Source organism: Cavia porcellus, unplaced genomic scaffold (genome assembly GCF_034190915.1).
Source record: "Cavia porcellus strain 051 isolate PalLab524CR breed Dunkin Hartley unplaced genomic scaffold, mCavPor4.1 scaffold_2, whole genome shotgun sequence".
In the NCBI taxonomy this organism is placed as follows: domain Eukaryota; kingdom Metazoa; phylum Chordata; class Mammalia; order Rodentia; family Caviidae; genus Cavia; species Cavia porcellus.
In genome coordinates this window covers 19665191-19684964 of record NW_026947485.1, presented here as the reverse complement: position 1 = coordinate 19684964, position 19774 = coordinate 19665191, and the positions used below count along the sequence as shown (strand labels likewise).

At 36.6% G+C, this 19774-nt stretch overlaps 1 long non-coding RNA gene across 3 annotated transcripts in view; it reads left to right on the top strand.

The window, feature by feature from the left end:
• The window catches only part of LOC134473719 (uncharacterized), a 38331-nt gene extending 18830 nt beyond the window's left edge, over positions 1 to 19501 (top strand). The window contains exons 3-4 of one of the 3 annotated variants that reach the window (XR_010044122.1): positions 2036 to 2122; positions 3590 to 3924. This is a non-coding gene — a long non-coding RNA (uncharacterized LOC134473719). Of the gene's footprint in view, positions 1 to 2035; positions 2123 to 3589; positions 3925 to 16735 lie in introns of those variants that run through there. The other 2 variants (XR_010044118.1, XR_010044119.1) reach the window with 2 other exon arrangements.
• The last annotated feature ends 273 nt before the right edge of the window (positions 19502 to 19774 follow it).

The window sequence follows — 19774 nt, the reverse complement described above, 5'->3', positions numbered from 1 at the left end:
CTTTGGGAATTTATTAAGGTTGAGTAAGTATAAAAAATAATAAAGTAGCCAATCTCCTGTTTTACAAATATCCAGACGAAGATTCAGGAAAATTATCTGTCCAATGAAAGATGACTTGAAGAACTCCTGTCTCTTTCTCCTAAAGCACTGTTCCTTCTAGTCTACCAATGTCTTAGACACAGAGCACACAGAAATTATGGTTTAGTTTTCACAACAAAAGTGCATCTACAGGATCTGGGATACAGCTCAGCTGCATAAATGCCTGCCTGGCAAGCACAAGGTCCTGAGTTTGATTCCTCAGGTACCAACCCCCCCCCCCAAACTCTACAGTGTACACAGTATGTCACAATGAATTTAGTCTCAGTTTAAATAAATGACTTGACACAATTTGGCAGCTATATACAAAAAGAATTAATGATTCCAGGGGTAATATTTACCTCCTTAGTTCTATCTATCAAAACACAAACTAGCATTCTGCTCATGCTATATTCAACCAGATTCCAGCCAGCTGCCTTGCAAATGGTTGCTGGGGTTCAAAAGAGAATCAGGTGACAGAGTGTGTCACTCAACTCAATCACCACGCTCAAAGGGACATCACTCCAAGTGTGTGTGTTGCTGACAGCGCCTCAGTAGCAGCATCTGTGCAGATGAAGCAAAAATTTTATAATCAGCATCATTATGTTCTCACTCCACGTTGGTTTTAGTGGCACTGTTTGGGAAAAAGATAAACGCATTTAGCTCAATCTACAGTGTGATGGGAGGAAGAGATAAAATATTCGGAGGAAACTGATGCTCCATTAGTATCCAAGGTATGGGTAGAATGCAGTGTTTTTGTGGTTTTTTGTCTTTTTCTCTAGTATTGCATCCTCTCATGGTGTTTATAATGACAGAGTAACTATTTATTATATAGAATTATTCTTCAAGTATAAATGAGTTTTTTTTATTACAAAAGCAATACAAATTTGCAAAACAAGCATTTGTAGAAGAGATACACAGTTAAAAGCTACTAGTCATTTTCCCATTACGCATCAATAAATTCGGCCAACAACTCAGTGTGTAAACTTTCATTTAATTTGTTATGCATTTCTGCACGTATGTTTATACAGTAAAATATATTTCTGATTAAATTACACCATACTGCATGTTCCTTCACAATAATAATTAATCATGATCATTTTCCATATTAATTTAAATGAACTGTGACTTAAAATATATTATCAGATTGAATCAGTGATCATTTTATTTAATGAAGAAGAATATTTTAAAATTTTTATTTAAAAAAAACTGATTTCAAAACAAGATCATGGGGGAGTAACAATAATTAATACGTTGCACATTGTTATGTTCAGGGTAGGTTCTCAGGATACAAGAGATAGGCGTGAAGTACTGACCAAAAGAAAGCAATGTTTTGTCACAAGACACAGCTGTGATCTCCCACACTGGTTCACCTGTTTCATGGCAGCCTGTCTATCCGCACAACTCCCTGACCTCCCCTTCCCTCAAAAAGTACTGCTCAGCAAACTCTCTTTAGTTCACTGACTTCCGTTTCCTTTTCTATCCACTAATTTTGACTTCTTTTCTCATAGATTTCTTTTTTATGGGTCTAGTTTGTTTTAATTGGTAATATCCTGGGGAGTTTCCTGACCATCTCCTTAAAACACTGATTTTTCAAGCAACTTGCCTTAGGACATTGCCTGTGATTTCTAAAGACCTGCAAGATTCTCCAACCTGGGATTTGTTTAAAGGCTTCTGTTTGATAGCATTTGCTAAAGTACTGTCTCTGTTTGGTCACAAACTGGACTCCGTTTCCCTATGCACTCTCTAACTTTCCACTTAAACTCACTTCTCTCCTCTTTCTTTAATTTCCCTTTCACAGAATCTCTCTCCTACCTTCATTTTCGTCTGGTGTATGAACGTTACCACTACAACCTAATTTTTGATATCTTTTTCCTTGTTTCTCTTTTAGAGTTTATATATAGGACATATGTGTACACACAGCTGCACTAAGTGTTAATGATTGTTTTTGTGTGTGCAGGGCCTTGGATTGATCTATCAAGTTCTCCCTCACCGATGGTTGGTTGCTTCTGGGGTGTTCTCAAGATGGCATCTACCAGTTTATTAAGTGGGTCCAATCACCTGAAAGCTTCTCTCACTTTCCATTTATACTCTCTCCCCTTTTTCTCCTTCTTTCTGCTCCCCTGCATGACCTCTCAAACCTCTGCTTTCTGTCCCCCCACACTTGGTATAAAGACAATATGGTAAAAACCTATGTCTTTCTCTTTTCATTATCTTTTGTCTTTTTTCTTCTTTGCTTTAAATTTTTTTTCTTGTTTGCTTTTTTCTTCTATTTACCAGCCTATTCCTCACTATTCTATTCCCTTTGTCTTCCCTGTGTTAAGAAATTTTTAAATTTTAAGTCATGTATAGATACATAGTTGGCTTTCTGGATATTGATGTGACTTGGTGGGTGCTTCACAATATAGTGGAAGGGAAGGTGACAGTATGTTGGATAGGTTGAGTTGGTGTCTGTCTGCACACTGACTTATACCCAAAGCCAAGGACACATCAAAAGGGGAATTCCACTTGATAAAGAGATCTCTTTAATAGGAACAGACCTTTCTCCTCTAACTGATCTATACATAGCCTTCAATACACCAGCACAAGAATCATGAGAAAATGAGGCAACCAGATGCCTCCAAAAACCCATAACTCCCCCAAAATTAATCTCACAGGCTCTTCAGTGTGAGTTTCCAAACACAGTATCCTTGTTTAATGTAAAGAAATAAAAATATAAAATCAAAAAATGTGGTGGGAAACAAAAACACAGGGTTTCCAGAAATATGGAAGGAGATGGGGGAGGAGTGCAGGGAAGATAAATTATGAGGCAAGTGATACAAAAATGATCCAGATATGCTATGTGCTTGTAGCAGAACCTTAAAATGAGAGTAACTGTTATGTATTGCAAAATTCGCTAATAAAAACATGTGAAATCCAAAATGCTCCAAAATCTGAAACTTTCGAGCATACACATAAAGCCATAAGTGGGAAGACTCATCGTGTAACTTTTTTGTGTAGAAAAATTAAAAATATAATCAAAATTCAATAAAGAAAATACTGTGAATAATTCTTTTACACTGACGGTTACTTTTAGATTATAATAAGATGGGTCTTCTGAATGAAGCGTGTTCTTCCCTGGAGACAGTTCTATAAAATATATGCAGCTAATTATCTGTCCACTACAATGCCTCTAAAATCCTGAGCAGAGATTACAGAAATATCATCCTCCTCTTGACGGAAACAAGCAAGATTCATCTCTTCTACTTAAAAATTTTGTGAATTTGTATAAAATATCTTTTCCATATTTCAGCCTTGTTCATGACTAATTGTGATGAAGAATGACTTGTTTGACAGTTTGGGCCTCACATAAGCCATATATTCATGGGCTCAGTCCTCAATTAAATGAAAAAAAAAATGTATCAGTACCTGACTGTGATCCATAATGAATACAGTCTCTGGAGAGTTGGTATCTGTACCTTTTTCAATTTAATTCCTTTTACTTCTTCTCTCCACCTTTCCCTTCCATCCTTAGGTCCCCTTTAATGACTGAAGAAGACAGTGTCATGGTTCAGATCTACAATATACTGCCAAATTCTCAGCACAAATTGGGTCATGGTGGTGCCGTGCTCCTCCGTGGACTCATCTGTTGAGAAACACAGTAGCTCAGTGTGACGTTAGGAAGCGGGGCCTGGTTGGAGGTGACCTCTGGTGATGCAAGCTGGAAGGGTGGATTCTGGTCCTCAGGGCTCTGTGTTATTGCTACATCCTGGCTGCTGTGGGATGAGCAGTGTCTTCTGCTAAGGCCTCTCCATCATAGCTGACCGTGGGCTGTAAGCACAAACCAAAATAAACCTCTCCTCCTTTCACTCATAAGTGTTGAATATTCTATTCCAGTGGCAAGAGAATAAGATACTGATCTAAGAGTTAGTCACCACCCTCTAGCTTGCCTCCCTCTTTGAGCAGCTAAGAATTCTTGCTTCACTCTGAGGTTCACATAGCTGATAACTGAGATAACTGATTTGGTAAGAGAATTGAGAAGATTAGCATCCACTAGGACTCACATTTAATTCTGTCAGTGTTATCTTGTTTTCCAAAAGTTGGCAGATTAGGTTAATGTGCCAATAATAAGCCCATTTGTCATGTTCCTTGTATTCAACCTTGTCTTTAACAAATCTTACCGTAACATGCAGATAAAATAAACATGGTACACACGTTAAACTCACTACTTTCATTATATCTTCTTGTATCTTTTTACATTTTGATGTAGGGGTAAAATTTTACTCAAATATTCCAGGAAAAATTAAAGGTGTGAGAAAAAAATTATTAAGTGTAAATGCTGACATCTGAATACTTTCAAGGATTCTATTGCATATGTTTTTAGCAATTGACATTCTGTGTTCCACAGAAGAGCTTCAGGATAGGAAACGATGGAAAACATCAATCCAAATGATGCACCGCAACCTATCTCAGAGGCAAATAGTGAATCCTCATCATTATGTATCATAGAGAACGTATTTAAATTCCTGCCCACCCAGTTGCATTACCTCTAATACTAAAGATGCAAAGGACTTATCCTTTCCCGCCAGGCGCTGACATTCTAATGGGAAGTGAGACTACAGATTACACCAATGAAGAGCAATAAGTGTGATTAAAGAAATGCATACTATAAAATACATTTACTGAAACTTGATTTATACTTTAACAACTGCAAGTGAAGACATTAAATTTATTTTCATATGCATTTATGAGTTTTAGATTTCTCATTTGGAAAATAAACCATTTCAGTCTGGGATGAGATTTCACACATCTTAAGGCATTCAAAAGTGATTTTTAATTTACAACGTATGCAAGGAAACCAAAAAAATATATATTTTTCTGGTTTCCTTGAGACTCCTCTTTTAAACCTCCATAGATAGTGCTAAACACATGGCTGTCACAGAGCTGACCAGTGACACTTGAACAGAAATGTTTGTTTAGCCTGAGACAGTAAAATTAAAGCTCTGACATGTTTTGTCCCATCAGGCTACTGCAGATACGAGTTCTACCTTTTGTCAGAATGCCAAAGAGTTTACCACTAAAGCAACCTGGCACCACCATATCTGGCTTTTTAAACACCGCAGTAAAATATAGCATTACACTTGAGATTTCTGTTGCTTTTTCCTTTTGGTTCTCTTTGAAGCCGCACATATTTGCTTCATGGATGCACTTAAATTTACTGCTTTTAAAACCATAGACATTATTTTGATCTTAAATGAGACTTTTAATAGAAATCACAGACAACAGGAAGAAGCACAGCAAAGTCTAGTGCCTTCCCAATACATCCATAAGCCAGTGGTTTACTTCATAATTGTGAAAAAAAAGTACACAAAGAAAAGACATCCTCCAAAATGCAGCCCCAAATATTCTCAAATCATATATAATTGGAAGAAACACTTGAAAATAAAATTAGTTCACTTTAAAAAACTGGTATCTAAAGAAACATGGAAGTCATTTTCAACTGATAGCACTCAGAGATGAACAGTTCGCATTCTGAGATAATATTATCAACGTTAAGCAGGGAATAATGTAAACAGGCATCAGATGGAGAGCCCTAAGGATGATTTCAAGGCAGTATGAAACTACATCAATATATACGTTCTTTTAGGTGTAAGAAAAATAATGCCTGTGACAGAACTTGAAACTTTTCATACATAATGGTATATGTTTGCTTTGTTTTACAAAGAAGTGTTTTATTCATTTTGTTTTGCATTATAAAGACAAGTCATTGTGTCCTCTGCTTCCGTAGAGTAACAGTGTCAAATATATATACACACACGCACACATATATATACATATGTATATGTCAAATATATATATACACACATATGTATATATATATATATATATATATATATATATATATATATTTTCTCTTGGTTCCAGAGCAAGAAAACCAGCTTATTCTTTCCACTGGCATTATTACTCACTGCTTCCCCCAGCATATCACCTCTTTTACTGTCCAGACCCAGGGTCTTGAAAATGTGAACCAGTCCTCCTTAAAAGCATACACAAGAACTCTTTCTTTAAAAAAAAATAATAAAAAATAAGTAAACTTTCTCCATATTGGGATCTTGGGCACTGTAAGGAAGGTCTTCCAGTTGATGGCAGAAATGTATTATGCGGAAACAAGCCCCATATAAGCATGGGAACATAGTCTTAGTAGCTCTGAAACAGCTTATACAAAGAGCTCAGATATAAATTTGGCTCACCTCAGTAATGCTTTTTCTTTAAATTACACAGAAATCTGAAATGCATTGGGTGTTTGTAAGGGCAAAGTAAAAAGTGTGTATTTAAAAGGGGGAAATGTGGAAGTAATTATTACCTTGATGTATTTACCAGAATGCACAGAATGTATTCGGCATGTCTTGTCTGAGCATTGAGCTTTTCTTAGCACATCTAAGACTTGAAAAATCCAGCATTTAACATCATACAATCTAAGAGCCCTTGATAAACCACCTTTAGACAAGCATCACTGCTGTGGAAAACCTCAGTGAGCCAGGCCATTGAGACAGACTGAAATTATCATTTTAAATGAATGAGTCACCCTGCTGCTGGCTTGAACTATTGTCTGATTCAGAATGTACAAATTAGTGTCGTGGGCAGGCACTTTAGAGAAATAAACAGGAACTTTTATTTCCTTCCATTTAGACGTTAAAAAAAGGAAGGAATGCCAAGTAACTGGAAAAAGTGTTGAATTTCATGATTACTGTTGGGTCTTTAAAATTATGCTCAGGGTTAATTCACCTTCCATATTTCCTACTAAGCTGGAGGCTCTGGTCAGTATTAAGAAGTAGCCCAGTGGGTGGATTCCAATGGTTTGGCTATAGTAGTTATATTCTACAATGATATTATCAATTCCAAACATAATAGTATTATTGGTACTCTAACCAATGATGATAAAGACATTTGAAGATACTATAAAAGCAAATACATACATTCTTATATACATAAAAAAGAAACATGAGTATAATGCAACCTAATTTTGTTCATAAATGCTACTATACATTCATTTTGTTTTACAAAGCTTGAATGGGGGAAAGCAACAAAGGGAATCCAAATTAGAGACCTTGAGGAAATACCCAAAGCTATAGAAACATAGAAAAATCCCTAACTCAGATGCACACAGCCAAAAAATACAAACTGGGTCCTAGAGAAGAAACTATATTGAAACTGGGCAGGGCATTAACAAGAGCATAACTTCCTCGTGATTTCTGCAAATATCAGGAGACATTTAGGGCTTACATTATAAAACCATTAGATCTGTGAATTTATTAAACCAGTCAAATAGCACAGAATCAAGAGGTCAAAATTTTTGTATTAGCTGTGGCTTTCAGAACAATATATAATAAATATGGCCTTTTGCAACAATGTTCTTGGACACATTTCTATTGTGATCACATCTCACTGATTCAGTGAGCCAAGGATAGATACAAGTAAATACTGAGTTTATATATATAAATATATATAAATAATATATATATATATATATATATATATATATATATATATATAAATTTACAAAACAAGGAGACAAAGTTTGATGAGTTCTTGAAAGGCATATAGAAGTTTTCAGACAAGGGTAAGTGTCTGAAAGGGCATTCCAGATAAAGGAGAAATATTATATGAAGCTATGAAGCCAGCATAGTGTGTGCAAGCAATCAAAGCAATTTATTATGAATGGACCACTGATTATATTTAGTGCAGTGGTAGGAGACTGGAAAGAGGTAAAAAACAGTTAGAATAAAGTTGTCACAATTCAGCCAAAAATTGCAATAATGGAATAATCAACAATAGAGGAACAGAAGAGAGGATAAGTTCAAGAATATTGAAAAAGAAAATGTATTCAGGGGAAATAGTATTTTGTTTTTGACTGATCTATGGAATAAAGGAAAAAGATGTTTAGTTCTAAAAACAACAGGAACATAGGATATCTGAATGAACTTGCTAGGGATCTGATGGAACTGTGGCTTTCAGAACAAAATGGTATTGCTTCAGCCAATATTTGTTGCACTTAACACAAACCCAGCCCAAAGTAGTTTAAACCAAACAAAAGAGTTTATTGGTCTTTATAACTGGGCACAGATGGATTGTAGACATAAGCGTCCTTGCTAGAACTATATCTCTCATGTCTCTCTGCTTCTGTTTGGCTCTTTTCAGAGAGGCATTTTCAAGGACTGAGTAAGATGGCAAACGTTGTACAGCCTCTTGCTTCCTGAGGAAGAGCGTGCTCTTCTCAACATCTCTGACACAGTGTCTGGGCACTGATTAGCTTAGTTTTTCATTTTTTAAATTTTTTATTTTAAAGAAGTAAAGAGAGAGAGAAAAAAAGAAAGAATGATAAACATAACGTGAAACTGAGATTCAAACCAACAGTGGTATATGTACACCCATGTTCATAGCAACACCATTTGTAATAGCTAAATTGTGGACACAACCAAGAAGCTCAACAATTGAGGAAGGGATAAAAATGATGTGCTTTTTTAATATAGTGAAATACTACTTAGCCATAAAGAAGGATAAACTTGAGATTTCTAAAGGTAAATGAATGCAACTTGAGAACATTCTCGTAAGTGAAATAAATCAGACCAAGTGTGTAAACACTGTATTGTTTCACTGGTATGAAAAAATAAAGAAGTAAACAGAATGCAAATATATAATAGGTATTCCAAATTGGGAAGAAACTCTTAAAAAAAAAAAAGACAAACTGTGATGGGGAAAAGGGAGAAAGGCAATAGGGAAAAAAAATGCGTGTATATACCAGACAGGTAAGATAATTATACACTTAGCTTTTTCTAGTTCCTTGAAAAGAAAGCTTAGTTTTCCATGATCCAGTCTTGTTACTTGTACATGAAATATGCAGATGGTCTGATCCCATCCCAGAGGGCCATATCTGCTAAACAGCAATGTAACTTTAGTCAATGAGGCTGCATAGTGCACCTCAAATTTTGTTGAAGTTACATTTCATGTGTTCTTAGACCAATAAAATACAATTAAAAAGGAGATACTGCGCCTTTAAGGATAGGAGAAGCTTTACACTATAATTGCAACTGAAATGACAATTAGACAACTAGAAATTTCTTTTGAAGATGTGATTGGATTTCCAGACTCTCTTTTATCAAGGAAAATGGGAGAAGGCGAGTTGAAATCTCCCAGAGTGAGTCCTGTCTCTGAGAGGGTCAACACTTAAACACCAAAGAAACAAAGAATGTTTCCTTTTTGATCTTCTAAAGAAGATTCTTGAAAGTGTGACATCAATGGGTCACCAAACCGAATTGTTTTGGAGGAATGTCTGCAGCGGAGCCTTGCCCCTGGGTCCTGGGACACAGGGACAAGAGAATCTCAGGCTGTGTGTCTGTGTGCCCTTGCTTAATGGGGAGAAAGAGAAGAACTGGAGATCAAAGAAAACAAACTTTTTGTTTAAACCTGCTCAAATGACTCAAAATAGGTGTTTGTAAGACTGGATTCTCCGGCCCTGGAGCTCATCAAGATGGTGGCCAACAGTGAGCCCGAGTCCAAGGTATTTGAGATTACAGACTTCACCACTGCTTCGGAATGCAAAAGGTTTATTTCCAAAGTTGAGGAAGTCTTGAATGATTGGAAACTGATTGGAAACTCCTTGGGAAGGCCCCTTGAAAAGGTCAGGTTTATTTGCTTGTGGATCTAAATTGTTACTTACTTTGAAATCTCTGTTATGTTCAGCCCTTTATTACACTTGGCACACTTGAATTAAATGTTTAATTTTAAAATTTGATATAATCTTTAATCATCAAATAGCATGCACAAACTGGATGTGAATTTGTGGCAGATGATATCCATAAGACAATTGTGGCCACTGTGGTTTGAGGAGTGTCAGATAATCAATATAGAGGTGGAGATTGATCAACTGGAATTGATGGCTTAACCCAGCTTACTAGATGAATTGAACCATTTAAAAGAAGTACAGGTTAGAATATGAAATCAAGTCTATCCTGATTCAGCAAGCAAGAAAAATCCAGTTGTACTCTTAAAAGAATTGTTAGCTATAAAATCTTGATACCAAAATTTGTATGCACATTTTAAGCCTGTTGCTGTGGAGCAAAAAGAGACTTAAGAGCTGCATTTACACTACTGTGAATGAGACTATGACCATGATACAAGAACTTCAGAAAGAAACAGATGTAGAGCTGTCGCCACTGACAAAAGAAGAAAAACCTGACAGAGCAATTAAAATCTCACTTGCCACACTTATGAAGAAATGGGATTGCAAAAGAAAACAAGTGATTAATTCCGGAGAAAGGGAACACTAATGAAGAAGAAACTGAATCCAGAGAAATGTAGGAAAATGTCTTGCTAACAGTTTACGAGTAGAGGTGAGTGGATTGGTAAAGGAGCAGGAGGTTTGGCTTGAGTGACAGGGTCATGATGCCTTTCATAAGAAGATTACAAAGAACAGATATTAATAAAAGTCAGCCAAAGGATGGAATGGAAATAAAAAGATTTGAATACATATAATTTAAATTTAAATAAACATAACTATATATTAAAAAAAAGACTGGATTCTCCAACTCACTTAATTCCATCTCTCCCCATGCTGAGGTGATGTAGTTTTGGATTAGAGAAGCCTAAAAATCTTTATATGAAAAAGTAGGGATGGTGGGGAGACCCCCTGTCTTGGTTACTTTTCTCATTGCTGAGACAAACTAGTTGATACCCAAAATTAGAGGAAAGATTTATTTAGCACACAGTGTGTAGAGCTTTCAGTCCATAATTGGCTGGCTCCAGGGCAGTGTATATCGGTAGAAGAGAATCACAGAGGAGAAAAAGTGCATGGGGGCAAAAGGCAGCAAAAGCACCCAAACAGAAAGAGACCAAATAATAGGGGATCCGCTTTCTGTCCCTTATATCCCATCCAGTTACCTTTAGGGTGAGTAGCACTCACATCCAGGTGGGACATGGTTTATCCTATCCAAAACAATGCCAAATGATCAATGGACCAATCTAGTAATCACACTTTTGATTCCAGTATCACATAGTCCATATTCACCCACCTCTGAAAAACCCCACCTGTGACTACATGAGGCTGTGGGAGGATATCGAAACACAAACCATAACATCTCCTGTCACCATGGCTTTCCAGAGCAGCTTGACAAGTTCACCCATCCTGGGATCTGACAACTTCAGTGACAACCCAGGCACACTGGACATTGGACCATTCTCTGCTATGTGCCAGCAGATGGGGTTGCTACCCAGGTTTACAGGGAGCATGCAGCTCAGGATAGAGTAATATATCCCCTGAACATCAGGCATGAAGGAAAGCACATGATCAGGATTCAAAGGTGCTGCTACAAACCAGGCAGCCCATGACTGTTGCTTGGTTTATAACTATAAAATACTCACAAACACACAGCATGCAGATCTCAGAACCTGGAAATGTCAAGCACAAGCATGGCTGTTCTATTTGCCAGTTCAAGAGATTTTAAGGTTTTCACTAGCTAAAAAAAAAAAAAAAATGTAGTGAGGCTAATTTTGATCCTGGTGGTTAAAGAAGAATATGGTTTACCGATCCTGTAGGAAGACACCCACCTGCTTCACTGAGTTTGCCTTGTAAGTAGGCTTACCATTTCTTCTTAGGTAGGAAGACTGGCAATAAAGGACATTTACAAAGTGGCTTTTAACTTACACTTTATTTACTTAAGAATTTTGAAAACATGTTTTTGTGTTTATTTTATTCATTTATATTTTGCTAGCTGTGGTGTGGAATAATACTCTCAGGAATAGAAGTAAAAATTTTCAAGAATATAGCTGATATTTGAATAAACTTCACCTGTAGGGGACAAATTGATTGACTTATGAAAAGATCATGTAGCAGGAACCAACCAGGTTCTCGATTGGGAGTGACTTTCCAGACACTGTTTTAAGGGCATTTGTAACTGGTCACTTGCTGTCCCTGCTGATTAGACAATTATAGCCCAGCCACAGTGCAACCAGGAGCTTCCTCACCTGGAGACCCCAATTTCCTGACCCATCCCCTCATGGCACAGTGTTGGGGATCACCTTCCAGGGCTTTCTCCCTGGTTTTTGTCAAAGCTTGAAAATGTGAAATGACAATGAATATTGAGTCTAATTCGATACACACTGTTACTTTAGCTTTTTAAAAAAAGTTCCTAGATACATTAACTATTCCCAATGTTGAACTAAATTAAAATAGAATAATTATTCAGTGGAAGAAGCAATTTCTTTAAAATAATGCATTTTGACTGGTGTTAGTTACTAATAAGGCATATTTTGTTTTCAAAGCCCGTTTGAAATCTGTAGATGATTCAGTTTTTGTAACCTCAAAAACAGATGTCTGAAAAGTCTTACTATGCTTTTCTACAAATGGTGTATATGGCCAGAGTGTTTGCAGAGCACGGATTACATCAACTCCATTGTGTGAGTCTCTGTCTTCAGTTGTACTCTTTATGGTCTGTGCCACATAAAACTTTTTATGGTGAGTGGGAGGAGACAGTAGCTGAAGTAAAATTCAGTGTCTCACCATGAGACAACTTTTATTGTAACTTCCTCTGTGACTGAGCAGAACCCAAAGAATAGAAAACCATTAACCACAAAATGCTTGTGAGCCATTTTTGTTTGTCCATTTGCTTGTTTTTTGAGACAGTGTTTCACGTATAGGTCAGGGCGGCCTTCAACTCACTATGTAGCCCAAGGTGACCTAGAAATCATGATGAACCTCCTGCCTCAGCCTCTTCAATGCTGGGATTACAGCTGTGTGTCACCACGCTTGGCCTCTTGATGCATTTGTAACCAGTAGAAATACTTAATTTTGATAACCCCTGAGTAAAAATAAAACTTTTCTGGTAACTATCCCATACATCTAAGTGTAGTCAAAAGTCACGTGGAACTGGGATTCAAATCAAACCTGATCTTTCTTGACTATTTGCTCTCAGGGGAATTTACTTAGTGTCTCAAATTTCTGAGGAAAAAATAAAGTAAATGCTTCACCTGCTTGTGACAGGCGACCAGTTGCACTTACATACAGTTGCTTTGCATACATACATTTGTATGACCATGACACAAATATATGTGAGAACAAAGATCTCACATGTTTGATACTTCTAACATAATTAATATTTGAAATCTTACACATGTTCATTTTTAAAAACCAGTTGTTCATCTGAAGTATCAAAGATAAAAGCATTAGTGCATCATGCATGCATAGTTAATATATTTATATAACATAATTTACTACATGTATTCAAACAAAGATAACAAAATGATGGTGATATATTTCCTTTATATATATTTTATTACATTTTGGTCTTACACTATATATATATACATGCTAGAATATTGACAGTTTTATCACAATTATCTAAGAATTCATATATTTTCTCCTTAATTATTTTAATGATTTCGATTGGTTTGTTTCATTTCTGATCATCTAAACTTTCTTCCCAGCCATTACATAGTAAGTCAAGTCTAACATTTTCAAAATGAACTTCAAGATGAAGTTCATTACTCTTCCCTGTCTGTGCTCCCAGATAATTATTCCTCTTGATTTTGTGATTGCTGTTATCAGTGCCATTTCCTTCATGTCACCTACGTGAATGCTTTGTTTTGAATTCTCTCTTTCCTTTGGTTGCTTAAACTGATAAGTAATTCAAAACATTGGTTTATGTAACCAGCATATATTATGTATGTATAGATCACTATACATGTATATATACATATATATGATAGCTACTTATGAATGGAAAATTTATCTATCTATCTATCTATATATCGATATAAATATATCACAACTAGCATATGTGTGTACATATGTATACTAACTATATATTTTGTAACGATCATATCTATATTTATGTCTATGTCTCTGTGTGTATGCGTGTATATTTTTCTTCTATTTTTATATTAAGGTTCTCCAGGAGAATGTAACTAATAGGATGTATTCATAAATATGCACATGAGGATGGGAGGGATAAAGGAGGACTGAGAAGGAGGGGAAGGAACAGAGGGGAAGGGGAGAGAGAGAGAGACCAAGAGAGAGAGACAGACAGACAGAGAGAGAGAGAGAGAGAGAGAGAGAGAGAGAGAATGAGAACCTGAGATTTCAAGGAACTGATTCTTGAAATTGTGGAGGTTGGTTAATCAGAAATCTGCAGAGCTGGCCCCAGAGTCCCAGGACCAAGCTCACATCTCAGGGCCAGTTCAAAGGCTCCGTCAGAATGAAGACCCAAAAGTACGGATGGGGCAAGTACTGATGAGTCTGCAGGAGTCTGCTGGAGAATTTCTCACTAGGGAAGGTCAGTCTTCTGCCCTGGTCAGGACTCCAGCTGATGAGATGTGGCTCACTGTGCTATGGAGGATGAACTATTTCACTCACAGCCCATCGATTTAAGTGTACATCTTCTTTAGAATAATTTTGACCAAAGATCTGGACACTTCGGCCAAAATGTACACTTATAATTAACCACAATGATTAGTATCAAAATTCTGCCAAATTAAATGTCTGTGGGTCCCAAAATCCACACTCTTTTTTCCCCTCGTCCACCTTCTCACTTTATGTTTCAACAACAACCATGTTCAGTTAATGGCAAGATAAATACATGAAGGAAAAATGCAAACAGCAGCACTCAAAGTGTTGCCTATCATTATAAATATAATTGGTTAAGACTTTCAACAAATGTCGACGCAAGCCAGCTTAAGTGGCATGGGAAGCTCTCTCAGCTTCTTTGTCTGCAGCCTGAAGTCATTTTCCATGAGCTTGTCTGGTGATCTTTGGATGGATTTAGTCTTCATGGCTGAAGTTCCCAAAGTATGGTCTCTGTGTCACCAGCAAGACATCAGCTGGGTAGAACTTGTGAGGAATGCAAATCTGTAGGTCCCATTCCTTACATACTTAAATGGACTTTCTGGAGGTGAAGTCCAGCAGCCAGTGTTTTCCACATGCTATGCCTAACTCTGATGCCACTGACATCAGAGGACCACTGGTCTAGGGATGATACTCTTCCAATTTCATAAAAAGATAAAACACACGAAAAAGAAACATATGAAGTATCCTAGTAATGGGTTAGAAATAGCCTGAGCTTGCCTTGAAATGCAGACAATTTTCTATCCTATTTTTGGGGACTTAAATATGTTCCAGAGCCTCTCCTCAAATTCACTCAATAGAGTTAATTTTTTTGATGGAGCAATCGCCTATTTCAGTTCTTATAAATCAGTAGCATGGGAAGACAGAAGAGAAATTCTAAGGGGACTTTTCCTTTGTATGGACCATTTTTGCAGAAATTCTCATCCCAAGAAGAGTTTGGAGAGAGCTTCTCTGGAAAAATTGACTAGTCCAAGAGAAGAGATCCGCAGATGTTTCACTCGGGTTGCCTGTGAAACAGCCAGCCAGGCTGCCTACCCAAAATATAGCTGGCCAACATAGAAACTCCATCTTCTTGACCAATTCTCATGCTATACCTGTAAAGTATGACAACTGTTGAGAATTTTTGACACTATAGAAAAATCCCTCTTAAAAAAGACAGCAACTGAAACAAAGAACAGAAATGAGAACCTGAGACAGAAAAAAAATGCCAAAGTTTTAAGACTCTGAAACTTATGCACTACAAAGTAATAGCTTTAATTTATCATCCTCTAATTTTTCGCATGAGATGTCCCTGATAGTAGAGAGGGCTGGGCTTGAATAGTTAAAGTACAAGATTCTGCTTCTTCATCTGCAGTAAAAAGCAAGGTGGCCAGCACACAGCTACTCTGTGGAACTTCTTTTGATGACAGAAGTACTGTCTGCACTGTACAATTCAGCAGCAGTGAAACACATCATCTAGTAAACACTTGAAATCATGACTGGGAAATTAATTTTTCCATTTCATTTATGTAATATTACCAAGATTTGATTTTTAGAGCAATTTTGTTTTGGAGCAAAATTGAAAGAAGTTTCTCATGTAGTTTCTCTGCCATTGTAAAAGTGTAGCTCCAATATTGATATCTTTCACCATAGTGGCCTATTTGATACAGTTAATGCAGTTATGCCAACACATCATAATTGTGCAAAGGTCATATTTTGCATTGGGAATCACTCGAGTTTGAAGAGCTTCTGTGTTTGGACAAATGTCTAGTGATGTGTGTTCTTTATTGTAGTATCAGAGAGAGTCCTTACATTTCTCTAAAAGTTCTGTGTGTTCTGCCTGAATCATTTCTTTGTGCTTTAACCTTTATTAATTATTAGTCCTTTTACCATGATTTTGCATTTTCTAGCAACATATATGTTTGGAAGCACACTGTATGTAGCATTTTCAGATTGGCACTTCCATGATTTTTCGTACCTTAGCAGATAATTTCTTTTTATTGATGTATCATAGTTCATTGTCTGATATACCACAATTATTTTAGCCATCTGTTAACCAAAACCATCTTTATGGCTTCCATGATTTGTCAATTATGAATAAAACTGAGACAAACATTTATATTTTACTTTTCTATGAACAAGCTTTCAATTCCTTTGGATAAATAAGAAAAACAATTACTGGATCAAATGATAAGAATACGTTTAGTGTTTTAAGAAATCACTGAACTGTCTTCTAACCACATTGTATCACTTTCTATCTGACATCTGGAAGATGTCAGAATGGTTCCTTTTCCATTCTCCCTGTAGGAAACCTGAGAGGAAATTTCTCGGCTGTTTACTTGAAGAACCTGGTCAAGTTCCTGGAAGTAAAATTCACGAAATGGCAGAGACTCCTGCATGGATTGGCTGCCGTGGGGATTTTAATCCTCCAAGGTGTCTGTACCATGACTCTAGCAACTTTAAAATATTCTTGGTTTTCTTAAGTGCAAACTAATTCCCAAGGTGGTTTCTGCTTGGGAATTTAACCTCTTTGTGTTTACTATTGTTTTCAGTCTTGGAGCATAATTTATGTCCTTCTCCTCTCTCTCTTTAGTCCAAAAAGAGTTTCCAAGTTTCATCTGTGAATATTTTTACTCTTTAGAAAAGAGTAGCAAACTAAATATGGAAACCGAAGGCTATAGTCAATTTTGCTTAATTGAAATTTAAGTAGCCGTGTGGTTAGTTACTATCATGGACACTGATTGTAGGGGTGTACAATTTCTAGATCTCTAATTTAGTTTTTAAAATTTTATATAATAATGTGTCTAATCAAATAATTATAACAGGTTACAAACGTATCTTTAGAAAAATTTTATTAACTAAATTATAGACTGAATTGAAATTTCTGGAAAATATCTAAATTTGTGTTTAGTATAAGATATTATGCTACAAAATTGTAAAATAATTGCTAATGAAGACAAAGCAAGTACTGTGTCTTTTATAGTGTGGTGATACATCATAAATCTCTACGTATGACAAAGGGAGAGTCACGGATCACAGTTGAGCTTGCATGACTGCATATATCAGTTTAGATCATTGTACCTTAAAGTCTATGTCAACAAAACAGAAAAAATACATACTTTATCAATGTGAGTATGAACTTCAAATGAGACAATCCACACGAAACATTTAGTGTACCATCAAGCATGTAGCCAAACCTAAAGAAACATTTTCCCCCATAACATTTTAAAAAGTTAATTAAAAATACTTTTATTGTGATCTGGATAATAATCATTTTTTTTTTTGCTATTTCTAATTCTATTTGGTTTTGTTTCTTTAGAAAGAATAAGCCACAAACAACACCACTAAAAAAAAAAAAAGGCTCAGTGAATTTTAAATCACAAATCAAAACAACGCACAGTACAAATGCTGAACAAAAGAAAAAAATCTTCCCCTTGAAGGTCCGTTTTTCCAAACCACCGAGTTAAACGGTTTCTTCACCCACTGTTGATGCTGGCAAGGCGCTCACACCCTGTTTGTTTCCCTTCTGGTCTTCCTTTGTGCCAAGCGTTCATTTCTGAGCTGTGCCGCCCGCAATGCAGGCTCGCATCCTTCCAAGGAGATCCTGTCATTTAGGAAAGGATTTGGGGCGGTCTGGTTGCCCATGGCTCCATGCCCCTACAGGACTGCCAAATACGTGAGTGTGACTTCAAGGTAGGTGTGGACTGAGTCCAGGCGTCCTTGGTGCCAAAGGCTGTGTGGGGTCCATTCCTGCCATAGACTTCCCATTCGATGCTGAAACATTCTTGTAAAGTCAAGACCTAAAGCTAAACAAACATCACGGATAAATTTTGCCATGACATACATTGACTTGAATAGCATGGCTGTAAAAAAATGGTTAGGGAAATCTTAATATTCACACATAACAGCAATACTAATGCCATGCTTTGTACCCAAAACCCATATTGGCATAGGAGTCTCATTGAAGTGACTTTACATAGAGAACTTAGCTTCAAGGAGCCACGATTTTTCCATACAGTGATCATGTTTTATTTTCTTTCTAATCATCCTGAGAGTTACTTATGACCCTCTGTTTGTGGTAGTGCAATCTTCATACCTTCTAGTATTTTTAGGATCTGTGAAAGATGGATCTATTTAGGATGGAGAAGCATAGCTTAAATAAATAAATCGGTAACTATTTCTTTAGGGAACACCTACTATCATAAAAATTATGCATCGTGAAGTATGATTGTAAACATCGCGTCTGTAGTTATGTGTTCAACGACAGAGAGTTTATTGCTTCCTTTGAGAACCTTTTCCAGTTTTAATTGCTCTTATATTTAAGAAGTGCATGCTTAATTCAGTGGCAACTTGGAAACATGTGATGAATGTGTAATAAAATTTTGCACCTAGCCTCATGCTAAGAGCTCCAAAGGAAAATTAAATCTTTCTAAGTAGGAGGGAGTTGGCGGTCACATTTTCCATACTTTGCTGTATGTGCTCCAAGCTCTGGAATGTACCAAGGAATGTGTATTGAAAGATTTGGTGTTGATATTTTTTTCTTCACATTTTATTTCATTCACAAGGAAGTAAGGAATCACTGTTATCTTATACATAGATTTATTACACAAATAAGATAAAGTGTTTGCTTCTCAATGGATATGTTGTTTCTATGTCCAAGAAACATTTTTATTTTACAGGGAAAAAAAATCAAATATCATTAAAGCCAATTACAGTGCGCCTTTCAGTCCTCAGGTTCAGTTTCGGCTGCAGGACTGGAAATCAAATCACATCTCCCCTGTGCGTAGTGAGAAGAGGGATGCCCCATTTATCAGGCCTGCTTAAAGGGTAAAGAGTGCCTCATAAAAGAATCTTACTCCTTCATGTGTAAATCAAAAAAAAAAACACTTAAGCATACTTAAAAATGTTACCCATTACTTTCATAAGCCATGTGTCCTGAACACAATTTAATCAAATTGAAAACTGAACTTAGCCACTTATCAGTCCTATAACTTTGGCAAGTTACTAAAATCCAGCCCTGCAATTTAGTAGCTTTATAATTTTGGCAAATTAGTTAGCCCCTGTTTTCTCATCTGTCAAGCAGAGATAATTATACCTTTGCCACAGTCTGAATTAGCTAATCTTTATAAAACACCTCATAAACAATCTAACACATAGTAGACCTACACAGAGTAACCTCCTGGCCAGGCCCGGGGACTCTGCAGCCAGACTGTCTGGATCTGCACATTGGCTATGCCACTTCCTGGCAAGCAAATGTGAGCAGTCACTTTCCCCTAACCTCTCTATGCCTCAGTTTTCATGTCTGTAAAATGGTAAGGATCAGTGCATATAAGTATCCTAGACCAC